A 15103-nucleotide genomic window follows, 5' to 3' on the forward strand; every position below is an offset into this window, starting at 1 on the left:
GAGTTTTGGATATTTCTGTTATTCTTCTTCCTGATTTGGCAGTCTAGGGTAGACCCCTACTATGATATTGCCCCTATTTTTACCCTTTTGTTTTTACCCAGAGACTTTCAACTGGTCTGATTCACATCTACTTCTGGACCTCAGAACAAGTGTATATCCCTTCTTATCCTTCTTGAACAAGTTATACCCTCTCTACTAATATTCTAATCATGAGATTTATCTCACCAAGTCTCTATTACACCAATTGTCATAATATAGCTTATGGACTAATACTTTCAGGGTTTTTCTTGTTTACTCCCCATACTCCTTGTATTTGTGTATGGACATCTAAGACGTTGAGCAGATTCCCCTACTGATTTCCTTCTTGTTGCTCCTATGAACCTATTGTAAAAATCCATGTCTCCCCCACAACAACGTCTAGCCCTCTTAATGTATCCCTTTTAAGCAGAATTCTTGCTAATACTGTCCAAATTAAGTAGCAGTCATTGCACTTGGTCATAGAATGAATTCCCTGTGAGATGTTGCAGTAAAACAGCTGTTCCCTGTAACTAAGTATCCATAGTTGGAGTGTACCATAGTGTATGAAATTACCTAAACAAAATGTTAGACTTTTTTACTAATAAAAACCATAATGATAGTATATACCAGTGGTTTTCAATCTTTTTCCATTTGTGGACCCCAAAAAATTTCAAATGGAGGTACAGACCCCTTTGGAAATCTTAGCCAGGCTGTGATGGGGACTGGCAGCTGGACCCATGGCCAGACGCGGAGCTGCAGCTGGGGATGGGGCAAGGCACAGGGCCAGGAGCAGGAATGCAGTTGGGGGCGGGTCCAGACCAGAGCTGGGGGAAGAGCGGGACTAGGTGGTACTACCTCCCCGCCCCCTGTGGGGACTGGCCCGGGTCCCACTGCGCCTCCCTGAACATTCCTGTGCACCCCCACAGTTTGGGGACCTGCAATCTGTATACATATATATACATGTAAGCCACAATATCTGCAGCACCAGAGCTCTACTTGGCACAACAGAGGTAAGGGATATCAGATAGCTAGTTGCAAGTCCCTGATTCTCTGGATAATTCTGTGCTGCCCCAAGCCTTGGGGCCTGCTCTAAACTCTAATTCTTCAACCAGCTGGGGTTAGCCAAAGTTCAGCATGCTTTGGCCACACCTCCTATACCAGAGGCTGCAGTGGGATGAGGGCAGAGCTGCTGGCCCTATGTTCACTGGGGACTCCCTCAGACTAAAGGCAGCCGCAACAGAAGAGATCTGGCAAGTTTCCACTCTTTTTGCACCACCCAACTGGAGTAGGGGAGAGACTCTGTCCCACTATATGAAGGGTTGTGTGTGTGTGTGTACACTACAGTGTATTTATATATACGTTTACTGTCATGCTGTCTGGAGTGACTCATGACCATGCATGCCTTCAGGGCAGACCATCAAAAACAGGGCAGACTCCCCAAACTGGTGGTTTATTCTATAATTAGATTTCACCAAACCAGTAACAAATGTGAATTCCTGGATCACTATGACAGTCTTACCATGGAGTCACAGACAGTCCCCTTAGACTTTCCACTCTATCTTGCCACCTAGGCAAGCTGGACTTAGTGATAAATGGTCACTTATATCAAAAACCACAGATTTTTCAGGTTGCTTCCAGTCCTAAGAGACAAGTCAATTGGTACCCTAATTCTTACACCAAAGACAACGCCGTACCCTTTAATAAATTTAATAAATTATCTAAAGAATTATTAACTAGAAAAAACAAATGAGTTATTTACAAGCAAACATATACACACAAATGAGTTACCATCTATGATTCCTAAAGATAACAGAGGTGTGGCAATCTATCGATTCAAAATGTCTTTCGGGGCAGACCCAGGGGCAATCCCTGGGCATCTCTGCCTTAGTTTAATGTCTCTGGCCCATGGAGAGTTCAAACAGCAAAGAGATGAAAAATCTTCATGTAAACTATTTTTATTTCCCTCTTCCAGTATTCGATCTGATGGGTCAAGGCCTTTTGGACATACTTCTCCATGGATGGATGGGGCAATTAACAAAGCTTTTGCCTTACAATGGCCCACTTAATTTTTGATAGTCCTCCTGGATGGGCAGGGGGGCAGGGGAAGATTCCCGTGCCTGGATTCACAAGTTCAGAGCAAACATTTTCAAAGCTATAAAGCAAAATTTACATATTTTCTTTTAGCATGGAATACAGATATTACAAGTGAGATTAATGCATGCAGCAACTTACAAGCATTTCATAGAGTCTAAACGATAAATACATTCTTGTAAGACTAATATCTACTTTGAACAAAACTAACATACAGATAAACTGGTTTGGTTTCCAGCTATGAGTTTGTCAGTTCTTATCTAAAGCCAACATCCTTGGCCAGAACTGGCACTTGGTTTACTAGCAGAACAATTACATATATATATGCTATCATATGTTATATATAGAACAGGACTAATAGAGATACAGTTTTTATTCTCCTTATTTCACAAATGCATGGAGGGACATAATATTAGTTTTCAGCAGAATTAGTTTGTAACAATGGCTCTAGCCTGGCTGCTGTTACAAAAACACTATAATAACAGAACATATTGTAAAACTTATCAAATAGGCTATAAATCAGTAGAATAATTAAATATATCTATATATGTATAAACAACTTACTTGTATTTATTGTGAACGATCTCCACAAATCTATTTTAGTCTCACGGCCAAATAGAATTGTCATGTCATTGTTATGTTAAGTTGTACATTACACCTCTTATATTCCCCTCTATTTGGCCTTGAATAAAAATCAGTAAAACAGTAATATAAATGGTATGAAAGTAGTCATGAACAGTAGCCCATCTGCACTGGATAGAATTCTACAAATCAATTAGGTGGTCATAAAAAGCTAAACAGATGTGGATGAATCAACTGCAGAAATAAAATGGATTGAACTCTTACATTTATTGTTCATATATGACCCTTTTTTAATAACTGAAAATGGGTAAATTACACTAATTAACCTTTAAAAATTAGATGATTTCTAAATAATAGCCTTTAAACAATACCTATTCTTTTCATTGTTGCTGTAAGTGTTTTGTTCATGACAAGGCATAGTTCCATTTGAAGATCTACAGAGGTGATTGTTTAAATGTGATTTTTTTCTCTTTCCTTGTCAGATTATTTAATACAATGCATGCTCCCTTCTCTCCGACAGTGCAAATCAAGTAGGCTCTGGTCGAAGGAGAAGTAAAATTCAAATATCATACCTAGTAAAGCAAGGCAGGATAATTCATCTATGTAGGGCTGGTTTGCATCCCTCCAGTTGGCTTGGACTTTTCCCGCTTTTAGCTAGGGGTAAATTGGCTGTTGTGAAGGCAGGATAAGGCCATTCCCGATCCCCACCAGCAACCTGCATCTGCAAAAATGCTTTGCACTGCAAGAGACCAATCTGCTGCTCATGGCCAAGCCTGCAGTTTTCCTCTTATATGAGGGCTCACCCTGTCCTTGGGCTGATCAGTCAATGTAGTCTCTCGTCCAGCCTGGAGAGGCCATATTGCTGTTGCTGTAGATGTTGGTAGCTGAGGCTTTGCCAAAGTTGTTGGACATCCTGGCAGGTTCTTCAGGAACTAAGAAGGCTGCAGATTTCTTGCAGCCTGGGATTTCAGGCCATGCTCCCATCCAAGTCCCTTCACTCCTTTAGGATCCACTTCTTTACCTGTTATCCATAGGAGAAATAGTAGGCAGCAGTGGCAAGATTACATGGGAGCATGTAGGACTGCTCTTGCAGCAGGGACTTTTCACCTAACCACCTTAGTACCATGGCTGCCTCTCTCTCCATGACAATAGATACTGCAAGGAAAGTGAGGCAATTTGACTCCTGTGCTAGAACATGCTTCCTTGAGGACAGAACATCTGTCATTTGCCTATAGTATTTTCCACACTTCTAATGCTACTACCTGCCCACCAATTATAGCCTCAGATTTGCCACACTCACTGTAGCACCGGTAGGAACATTAGTGCAAACAATGTTCCAGTGGCTTCCAATGTTCCTACTGCTACGTCAATTAAATCTACGCAGCAGGTTTTTCACAGATGATAGACTATATATCCTTGATGGGGAAATGTTGGATGATGTGAGAGGATCTTTGTGGAGATTTGCTCTTCAAAAGCCTCTGGGTTTTCATTCGGTAGAGGATGATCTCGTCCAATGTAATTCGGTGCTATGGGGTTGAAAGCTTTTAATTTATTCTCACAGATGCAAACAAACTTCTGGACTTCTTATTCATTTAAACATGCTTATGTTCAGTGTTCTGACCACTTAGCTTTTGTTCCAGATGATTTAGCTTGGGATTTTTAGGGTTAATGTTTCTCTGTGGAAGTATAATTCTTAATTAAAATTAAACAAAGAGATCACTTATTATTTATTTTTTAAAACTCCAGTACAGCTCAAAACAATAGATTGGAAAAAACAGTGAATGGTGCAAATTTCTTAAACCACTGATACTTCCTGCTGATGTGAGGGCTGTTCAAAAGGGTAATTCACTTTTTGGTTTATTTATTTAAATCCTGCACTCAACTATAAGAAATTAGCCTCCTAGAGATGAATCACTCCCTTGTCAGGGGAATTTGCAGCAAAGAGGCAGATCATACATACATTCCAGAATCAGAAAATAAAATATCAACTGGTTTATTATATTCCCCCATTCAATGTCTAAAATAGGGATGTTATGTATCTAAAATGTAGTTTAAAGAATGATACTGTTAGCGCCCATTGTACTTGGGAGATGGATTCTTTTGGTGATCTTTTAACATGAAGCTCTTTAATAATTGAAAAATTATACTGCTGTGAAGAATAGTAATTCTTCCCATGTTATTCTGAAGACTGGTACTCTGACCGAACTTGGAAAGATAGCGAGTGCTCTACTGAACCCTGCTTCAGATAGGCTAGAATGGTCTGCTGCATGACAAGGGAGAGAATCCTCTTCAATTATCTGTGAAATGTTCTGTGCTGTGGGTGGGATACGGATTTTTCTTGGTGTCTTGCAATATACAATGCTCAGGCGTCTAATGTCAGTTTTTAGGCTTCTCAGTCAAAGCATACATCTTGATAAAGTAAACACCAGGAGAGAGAAAGTACAGCTACTTTCAGTACTGCTAGCTGGAGTGCTGTACTTTGGAGTCCCAATTCTAAGGAGGACATATATTCATAGAATTTTAGGGTTAGAAGGGGCTGCGTGGGTCACTTCATCTACTCCCCTGCCAAGATGCAGGGCTTCCAGACATGCTGAAAAAAAGAGAGCAATTAAGGCCCGGTCTGTGTTAGAAAAGGTTTGTTAGTATAGTTATACCAGTATAGCTATACTGCCAAACCCTCCTGGTGTAGATGGAGTGCATACCAGCAAAAAAGTGCTTTAGCTGGTATAGCTTATAGTGGTTCAGTGAGTGAAATAAACTATTCCAGCAAAAACACTTTTATTCCATTAGAGATGCATCTACACTAAGCCTTTTATAATATAGAAATTGATACAAATACCCAAAAATACCCAGTCACAAAAATACCCCTGCTCCTAGATGGCATTACTATGATAAAAGTTTCTAGTGCAGAGCTGGCCCAAGAGATTTATTAAAGCTTTGGTCCTGCAAATTGGTCTATATGGAATCCCATCCTCCATCTATATGGAACAACTTGAAGACTGGGGCCTAAATTTGGTTCATGTTATGGTATGCATATGGGCATGCTGTCTAATAATGGGTTATGTTAATAAACTACGGTTTTAGTTTTCTTATATTGTTTTTTTGAGATCCTTGGGATGGATGACTAGAAATCAGGCATTTAATTAAGCAAGATAATTTCTAATTAAATACAATTTTTTCATTTCAAAGAGTCTGGAAATGAGCATGTGGAAATGTTTATAGGGCTTTCAGCTGAATCCTTGCATATTGTACTGTGATGGGAGGAGTATGTGCTGAATGTGAGAGTCCACTTGCAAGAAAATAGTCTGCACAAAGTTACTGCAATACAATCCAGACTCAGGTACCTTCAGCTAGTGCTCAATTATAGGCCCCCATTGCCCTTGAGGAGAAGCAGTTCTGTACTACTCAATTAACAGACCTCAAACCCAGGAGTGACATACTGGCCCCAATGAAGTCAATGGGAGTTTTGTCATTAACATAATCAGTGGGGCCAGGATTTCACCCCAGGTGTCCAAATGCTGAAGGTCAGGTGAGTTGGGCTTTAACAAATCATACCCGCCGTCCCATGAACCCTCATTCTTAAAGGATTTTCTCCTATATATTACTATTATTTATTATTATTGTATTACAGTAGTACCTATAGGCCCCAATCGCAGTTGGGGTTCTGTTATGCTAGGCACTAGGCAAAAACATAAGAAACAGTCCCTGCCTCAGCGAACTTACTAGCTATATAAGGCTCTCCTGGTGTTAAATATCATTCAGACTAGATTAGCCAGTCTGGTGATTTCCTGCAGCAAAGTCATCCCCTCACCTGATGCAGAACAGCCTCAGCATCTAAGGTGATCGTGATAAGTCTGATTTCTCAGTCCCTTCTCAGGTAAAAGTCACCTTTGGCTCAGTGGAGCTGTGTGTTTGGGATCTCGGAATCAACGCATGAAAGCAACCTCTAGCAGCTCTTTCACACATGTGTATGCACAAGGTAAATTCACCAATATTACAGGTTTCAGAGTAGCAGCCGTGTTAGTCTGTATTCGCAAAAAGAAAAGGAGTACTTGTGGCACCTTAGAGACTAACAAATTTATTAGAGCATAAGCTTTCGTGAGCTACAGCTCACTTCATCGGATGCATTTGGTGGAAAAAACAGAGGAGAGATTTATATACACACACACAGAGAACATGAAACAATGGGTTTATCATACACACTGTAAGGAGAGTGATCACTTAAAATAAGCCATCACCAACAGCAGGGGGGGGAAGGAGGAAAACCTTTCATGGTGACAAGCAGGTAGGCTAATTCCAGCAGTTAACAAGAATATCAGAGGAACAGTGGGGGGTGGGGTGGGAGGGAGAAATACCATTGTAGTTGTAGGAATGCATGATAGAGATCTTGTAGGTGTTTGTCTCTGTCTGAGGGGTTGGAGCAAATGCGGTTATATCGTAGCGCTTGGCTGTAGACAATGGATCGAGTGGTATGATCTGGATGAAAGCTAGAGGCATGTAGGTAGGAATAGCGGTCAGTAGGTTTCCGATATAGGGTGGTGTTTATGTGACCATCGCTTATTAGCACCGTAGTGTCCAGGAAGTGGATCTCTTCTGTGGACTGGTCCAGGCTGAGGTTGATGGTGGGATGGAAATTGTTGAAATCATGGTGGAATTCCTCAAGAGCTTCTTTTCCATGGGTCCAGATGATAAAGATGTCATCAATGTAGCGCAAGTAGAGTAGGGGCATTAGGGGACGAGAGCTGAGATCTCTATCATGCATTCCTACAACTACAATACCCACCTGCTGAAGTGAAGAAACAGATTGACAGAGCCAGAAGAGTACCCAGAAGTCACCTACTACAGGACAGGCCCAACAAAGAAAACAACAGAACGCCACTAGCCATCACCTTCAGCCCCCAACTAAAACCTCTCCAACGCATCATCAAGGATCTACAACCTATCCTGAAGGACGAGCCATCGCTCTCTCAGATCTTGGGAGACAGACCAGTCCTTGCTTACAGACAGCCCCCCAATCTGAAGCAAATACTCACCAGCAACCACACACCACACAACAGAACCACTAACCCAGGAACCTATCCTTGCAACAAAGCCCGTTGCCAACTCTGTCCACATATCTATTCAGGGGATACCATCATAGGGCCTAATCACATCAGCCACACTATCAGAGGCTCGTTCACCTGCGCATCTACCAATGTGATATATGCCATCATGTGCCAGCAATGCCCCTCTGCCATGTACATTGGCCAAACTGGACAGTCTCTACGTAAAAGAATGAATGGACACAAATCAGACGTCAAGAATTATAACATTCAAAAACCAGTTGGAGAACACTTCAATCTCTCTGGTCACTCGATCACAGACCTAAGAGTGGCTATACTTCAACAAAAAAGCTTCAAAAACAGACTCCAACGAGAGACTGCTGAATTGGAATTAATTTGCAAACTGGATACAATTAACTTAGGCTTGAATAGAGACTGGGAATGGATGAGTCATTACACAAAGTAAAACTATTTCCCCATGGTATTTCTCCCTCCCACCCCACCCCCCACTGTTCCTCTGATATTCTTGTTAACTGCTGGAATTAGCCTACCTGCTTGTCACCATGAAAGGTTTTCCTCCTTCCCCCCCCTGCTGTTGGTGATGGCTTATTTTAAGTGATCACTCTCCTTACAGTGTGTATGATAAACCCATTGTTTCATGTTCTCTGTGTGTGTGTAAATAAATCTCTCCTCTGTTTTTTCCACCAAATGCATCCGATGAAGTGAGCTGTAGCTCACGAAAGCTTATGCTCTAATAAATTTGTTAGTCTCTAAGGTGCCACAAGTACTCCTTTTCTTTTCACCAATATTAGTCACTTTTCTGTTCCCCTATAAAATGCTTTCTTTTCCCAGCATCTGCCAAATTGGGAGTGCTGCTAGCACTAATACAGTAGAGCTTCTCCCTGGATGGGTGTTCCTAGTCCATGTTGCCAACAGTCTAGCTATGTTCTCTTTGTGGGGAGGAAGAAGCATCATTAACTTATGTGGCCTCCTCTCCACAGAGGCTACTGCATAGCCATGAGGGAATGCAGTCAAAGACAACATGGTTGCTGCTGGACTTACGATGCTAGGGGAAGGAAGTCACAGCAAGACTGTAGAGAGGGGTGCATCTTCCCCATGTGGTTGTCTCCTGTCTTTGTCTATCTGGTCTTCTCTACAGATCCCCAACAAGATTAGAAAGCCACACTCCCTGCCCATTCCATGGTTAACAGGGTCTATCTGATTTGAAAAGGAGTACTTGTGGCACCTTAGAGACTAACAAATTTATTAGAGCATAAGCTTTCGTGAGCTACAGCTCACTTCATCGGATGCATTTGGTGGAAAAAACAGAGGGGAGATTGATATACACACAGAGAGAACATGAAACAATGGGTTTATCATACACACTGTAAGGAGAGTGATCATTTAAGATAAGCCATCACCAGCAGCGGGGGGGGGGGGGAAAGGAGGAAAACCTTTCATGGTGACAAGCAAGGGAGGCTATTTCCAGAAGTTAACAAGAATATCTGAGGAACATCTACGATATAACCGCATTTGCTCCAACCCCTCAGACAGAGACAAACACCTACAAGATCTCTATCATGCATTCCTATAACTACAATACCCACCTGCTGAAGTGAAGAAACAGATTGACAGAGCCAGAAGAGTACCCAGAAGTCACCTACTACAGGACAGGCCCAACAAAGAAAATAATAGAACCCCACTAGCCATCACCTTCAGCCCCCAACTAAAACCTCTCCAACGCATCATTAAGGATCTACAACCTATCCTGAAGGACGACCCATCACTCTCACAGATCTTGGGAGACAGACCAGTCCTTGCTTACATACAGCCCTGCAATCTGAAGCAAATACTCACCAGCAACCACACACCACACAAAACCACCAACCCAGGAACCTATCCTTGCAACAAAGCCTGTTGCCAACTCTGTCCACATATCTATTCAGGGGACACCATAATAGGGCCTAATCACATCAGCCACACTATCAGAGGCTCGTTCACCTGCGCATCTACCAATGTGATATATGCCATCATGTGCCAGCAATGCCCCTCTGCCATGTACATTGGCCAAACTGGACAGTCTCTACGTAAAAGAATGAATGGACACAAATCAGATGTCAAGAATTATAACATTCAAAAACCAGTTGGAGAACACTTCAGTCTCTCTGGTCACTCGATTACAGACCTAAGAGTGGCTATCCTTCAACAAAAAAGCTTCAAAAACAGACTCCAACGAGAGACTGCTGAATTGGAATTAATTTGCAAACTGGATACAATTAACTTAGGCTTGAATAGAGACTGGGAATGGATGAGTCATTACACAAAGTAAAACTATTTCCCCATGGTATTTCTCCACCCCACCCCACCCCACCCCCCACTGTTCCTCAGATATTCTTGTTAACTGCTGGAAATAGCCTCCCTTGCTTGTCACCATGAAAGGTTTTCCTCCTTTTCCCCCCCTGCTGCTGGTGATGGCTTATCTTAAGTGATCACTCTCCTTACAGTGTGTATGATAAACCCATTGTTTCATGTTCTCTCTGTGTGTATATCAATCTCCCCTCTGTTTTTTCCACCAAATGCATCCGATGAAGTGAGCTGTAGCTCACGAAAGCTTATGCTCTAATAAATTTGTTAGTCTCTAAGGTGCCACAAGTACTCCTTTTCTTTTTGCGAATACAGACTAACACGGCTGCTACTCTGATATCTGATTTGAGTGCATGATTTTCTAGCAATTCAATAAACTTTGTCATGGCATTCCCTGGACTTTTGGTCCCCCCGTTGGGAGCTTCTCCATGAACAGAATGCTCTAGTCTTTTAGTAGTAGGGTTTTGTTTTTTTATGTTTTTTTTTTTAAATTATTTTAAATGGAAAAATAAGTGGTATGGGTCTTGCTCTGGTTGCACTGATCAGAAAAGAGGTAAACAGAAGAGGGAGCACAGACTGGAAGTCTGCTGCAGCTTTTTGGTAGGAATAGTCTTACTGGCAGTCAGGGGGGCAGAGGGGAAGGAGGTTGCTCCCAGAACTGCTAGCTATCAGTGTACAGGAACACATGATGTTGATTTTCCATTGTTAAAATGTGCAGCTGTTTACAATAGTGATATATTTTTACTATAGGAAAGCAGTACTATTATCTAGTAATGGAATCAATGTTTCCTTAAAAATTATGATAGTAGAGGCCTTACATGTGTAGAACCATAGATGGATGTGCTGCACATGGCTACTGCCCTCTCTAAAATCTAGCATTGGTTTATAACACCGGTATTTCCTCTGGTTCTCCTCCTCATGAAATTGCAGTCAACATGTGACCTTACCAATAGGTATCACTGCTGGAACTAAAAATTGGAAAAAACAAAAATTGACATGTAAATTTCACTGAGAAAGTAATGCTGGGAACTACCTTAGGCTTAGTTATAGACAGTTGTAAAACCAATTTATTGGTTATAAAAGGTTAAGTTAATGTTTGGGGGCTATAGAAAGGCTTTACACCCTCTTCGCTTTAAGGACTAAAAATTAGGTCTCTGACGTTAAATGTGAAGAGAGGCTGCTATAAGGGGGAACTCTGATAGGTACCAATCATCTAGCCATGTTTTGGTTTCAGTTGGCTTTTAGGAGTTAAGCTTTATTTTGTCTGATTTTGTTTGACTAATCTTTGTGCACATGGTGAATTACACTGAAATTCTTAATAGTGTAAAAAAATGCCCACTTACCAAATATTTTGAACTAATTTCAATAAAATTTAGTAGTAGTGTAGTACTGTAGCATGTAATTACATTTAATAGTTTATTGTAACTAATAACCAATTTCTAAATAAAACCTGTTACCTAGTATAATTTAGAATTTACTATGGATTATTAAATATAAAAATTCTAATAGGAAGAAATAGGATTTATTCTCTTTTATCAAGGTTTTTATGGTTCGTATTCTGAACCCATTCATTCTTTTTTTTTTTTTTCTTTTACTTGTGGTCAACTCTTGATGCTGAGACTCTTCTGCTTCTGTAAGAATAAAATATGCTTGTTCTGCTATTGCTCTGCAGTGATACTAGGGAAATATTGATGGCAAGTGGCTGAAACATGAATGGGAATAGGAAAGAATGCTTCCCTCCCTCCCCCCCGGTTTCAGAATTTCTTTGCGCTCTAGAGGAGCTGCAGCCAGTTTGGTTTTGTAAAGGAAATGTTCTTTCTTTACAGCAATATTTTCCATGCTTTAATTGCTGATATTGTTTTTAATGGTTCTAGGGCTGAGTCACGTAAGAATGCTAAACTCATCGGCCTGTCTGCTCCCTTCAATTAACATTAGCTGAAGGGTGCCAGACCCATCATAGTCATGAGTGTGTATGAAGCAGGTGTGTTTGGATAGGGGCATGACTGGGTGAGCAGCTCCACACCATATCCCTTTTCTTTCCCGACTTGATGGGGGCTCCTCTCTTAACAGCATAGAAGTTAATGATGCTCCAAGCAACATTAATTCCCGCTCCCCAGTTGTGCTCCTTTTGAAGGGGAGAGATTGGCACCAGTAGGATGATTCTAGAGTGAGACTTGCTGCCATAAGCTCGAAAGAGGTAGCCCTCTTATTGCTTCCTTTCCTCCCCATAGATCCTAGGATATATATGGGTTTTTGGAGGCTGTGACACCTCTTGAGTGCCTGAACACCTTCCCTTTCTATGGGCAAATCCTCAGCTGATGACAGTTGGCATAGCTCCATTGACTCCAATGAAATGACACTGATTTACATCTGCTGAGGAGCTGGTCCTATGAGAGAAGATCCTTGAATGGGATTCGCAAGGCAGACTTAGACACTTATCTACCACTTTAAGCACTTAAATCCCAAATCTAGACCCCGTGCGCCCCCCCCCCACATTCAGCTGCTGCCTAACCTTCCCCAGGGAGCCTAAACTTCTGTAGGAGGCCAGGCACATAGCAGTCTCACTCCTGACACTACTAAGCACCTAATGTGCCTAATTCATGCCTGTACCCCAGTGGCATTCACAGACCAGGCATTCCCTGCTGGGCCTGATCCAGCAGATGTGTTTAGAAGCCACCTAAGCACACTTCTACTGGATAGAGCCCAACAGAGAACAGCTGCTGGAGCCTCTCTTATGCTCAGTAGCTAGAACACTCAGGATGTGGGAAACCTGGGTTCAAATCCCCACTCTGGCTGTTGCAGAATAGGGACTTTGAGTCTCTCACCTCCCAGAAGAGTACCCTAATCACTGGGCTAGAGGGTATTCTTGTGGGGTTCTCCCTCCTGTTAAAATTCTTAGTCATTGGGGCAGGGACTTGAATGTAGCTCTCCTACATTCTAGGGGAGGGTCCTAACTATTTGGCACTAGATTCAGTCTCTCTCTGGCACAATGAATATTTAAATATTTTTTTAAACTGTCAAGCAGCATGGAGAAAGCAGGCCTGAGCACTATGATCCTGACCATCATCAATATGAATAGGTTGCTCCACTTGTATTAGCAGTCACATTGGCTTTGGATGGGTTCGGAGACAGCCACAGCAATCCAGATGGAGAAAGATGAAATTGCAGTTACTTCTGCAGGACATTTTCCTGGAGTGACTTCACCTGGAGTGCCACTTCTGGGCTCAGCCAATCAGTCCTGACTGGGGAGAAAGAATAGCAATGCAGAACTGGGGTGACTAGGGAGGAAGCTCAACCTCAATGAAACTTCTCAGTCAAGCTTTTCTACAATAAAACATGCATGGACAAGGTCAGTGAACCTTTTCCATGTCTTCTCTTGCTTCACTTGGAGATATTTCAGATGATCAGCACCTGATAAGGCCCCTGTCTATCATGGTCGTAGCATTTGAGACGGGGGTGGGAAAGGAAATACAGCACAAGTAGTTGTTGGCCTGGAGACCATTATTGGGACAATAATGATAAAAAGTTGCTTCACGCCCACCTCCTCAGTTTTGGGATGCCATTGCCATCTGCTCTTCCCAGACTGGGGTATCCTAAGAGAGGATAAGATGTTTTCCACCTCACTTCCTCTTTCTGTTGGGCCCCTGTATTAGTGTTAAGTGGGGAGCGTAGTAGGGTGCAGGTTAGTAACTGCATGTGCACCTGTGCAGACTGTCCTTATGCTGGAGGATATTACCCTGCAATGTGTACCTAAGAAGCAAAGGAAGGTCTTGTTCAAAAGGCAACAGGCAAACCAGGAAGCTATGCAGCACTATTATTTACTAGGAATGGAAGGGGAAAAACCACCTATCCTGGCAGCCCTGAGAGAGCTGCATTACCTTGCAATGGGTTTGCCAAAATAGAGCATTATCTTTCCCTTTTGAGCTGAGTGTGATCAAAATGGCATCCGCATCAGAGACTAAGGGACAAGAAGGCAGGAGCTGAGCTGGTGGTGAGAGGCTCTGCCCCCATGGAACCAAGCTGTTTAAATCCCACTGTTGTAATACAGCACATAATACTTATTAGTAGTGGTCTGTCTCCCCCCCCTCCCCCCCAAGCAGTTTCCAGCTGACTTTGCATTTGGGTTTCTAGGGGCTATCTCCAGCACCTGGGTCTCCAGCATTCTGAAGAGATCTTGTCTTCCCAGGAGAATCTTCTCCTGGTAGGAGTCTAACCACTCAACAACCCACCCAGTTGTCCTGACTCCCACCCCTCTGCTCTAACCACTAGACTTGCTGTTCTGCAGGTCCATACTTGGGGCATGGTTGCTATAATGGGTATGTGGCTCTGCCTGTGTAAACTTGCTATGAGTTAGAGGCACAAAGTGTGCACCCAGCTATGTAAGAGTATTTAAGAAGGGAAGTGACCTTGAATCTAGATGATCTCAAAACAGTAGAGGACACAGAGGAAAGACTTGAGCAGCAATGTCGTGTGGGATACCAGAGGCAGGGCTTCCAGAAGCAAGAGTTAATCCAAAATATCGTTGCATCCACACAAGCCTCGGGGTGGGGGGGGGGGGTGAGGAGAAAGAACCTCATTCAGGAATAGTTATTTCCCTTCCAAAGCAGATTTAATTGATCTGGGATAAGACACCAGATAACTCAGGGAAAAAAACACTTGTGGATGCAAAGCAGTTTATTTTAAAAAACTCCCAAACTGTTCTGTGTAGATAAGGCCCTACATTCATCTCCTCTCACTGACTTCACACATTTAGTCATCTTAAGTGAGTGGCCTGGTCTAGATTAGGGAATGTTTAAAAGTGCATTAAGTAGCATTTAAAAAAATTAGCTCATGGGTGTAACACCTACTGTAGAAAATTTTTTTTAAAGTGTTTAAATCCTATTTTGCTAATTGGTCAGTCTTTACAGGGCTATTGAAAAGTGGGTGCAGTCTGCCTCTGTGTATCATTTATCTGTAATCACATCTCTATGCCTAGCAATGTATTATCCATATATGTATTGCTGAAG

Source organism: Dermochelys coriacea, chromosome 6, assembly GCF_009764565.3.
Source record: "Dermochelys coriacea isolate rDerCor1 chromosome 6, rDerCor1.pri.v4, whole genome shotgun sequence".
NCBI classification, from domain to species: Eukaryota; Metazoa; Chordata; order Testudines; family Dermochelyidae; genus Dermochelys; species Dermochelys coriacea.